Consider the following 722-nt stretch of genomic DNA (forward strand, 5'->3'; position numbering starts at 1 on the left):
GCCCCGGGCCCCAGGCCAGCAGCCACGTCTCCCCAGGAGAGATCTCAGTGGCTTGGGGCCTGGGCTCTCGCTCTCTGTACACTCATGCATGGCTCCTGTCGGCACTGTCCGGTCTCCAGGGGCACCTGTGGGAAAGGAGACAGTGGAAATCTGACCATAGATCTGACACCCGGGACCATAACCCTGTCCCAGCCCGAGGTCTGCACAGCCCTGATTCTCCCAACTTCTAGGGTTACAATATTTGTATCTTGGAGAGCACCAGATTTGCAGTTGAATAAAGGCTTTTTTCTGCATCTCAGCAGAGCTGCTGACCGCAAGGCAGAATGATGTATTAAAAATAACCTTGCAAACGCTTAGGCAAGCAGTTTTCTAACAAGGTCGCAGTGTTGTAAAGTACAGAGCCCGTTGCATAAGAAGAACAAGATGCAGCCCACCAGCTATTGTCAGGAGATAAATTAGAAGCAAAACCTTGGAGAGGCTGCTAAAGTCAGCAAGAAACCAGGAAGAATCAGCAAGTGACTGAGAAAAGGTGAATGCATGGCTTTACACTTGGACTCTTAGCAGAGAGGCATGTAAATGAGTGACATGCATAGGCAATGCCATGGTAGTGAGGGCAGAGCTTGTGATGGGAGGTGTGGAAATAAGTTTAACCAGGCCTCTTACTTGACTAAGAGGAGAGACAAAGAGAGAGAAAGAGAAGAGAAAAAGATGCTGATGCTGAT

Source organism: Alligator sinensis, unplaced genomic scaffold, assembly GCF_000455745.1.
Source record: "Alligator sinensis unplaced genomic scaffold, ASM45574v1 scaffold2325_1, whole genome shotgun sequence".
Classification (NCBI taxonomy): domain Eukaryota; kingdom Metazoa; phylum Chordata; order Crocodylia; family Alligatoridae; genus Alligator; species Alligator sinensis.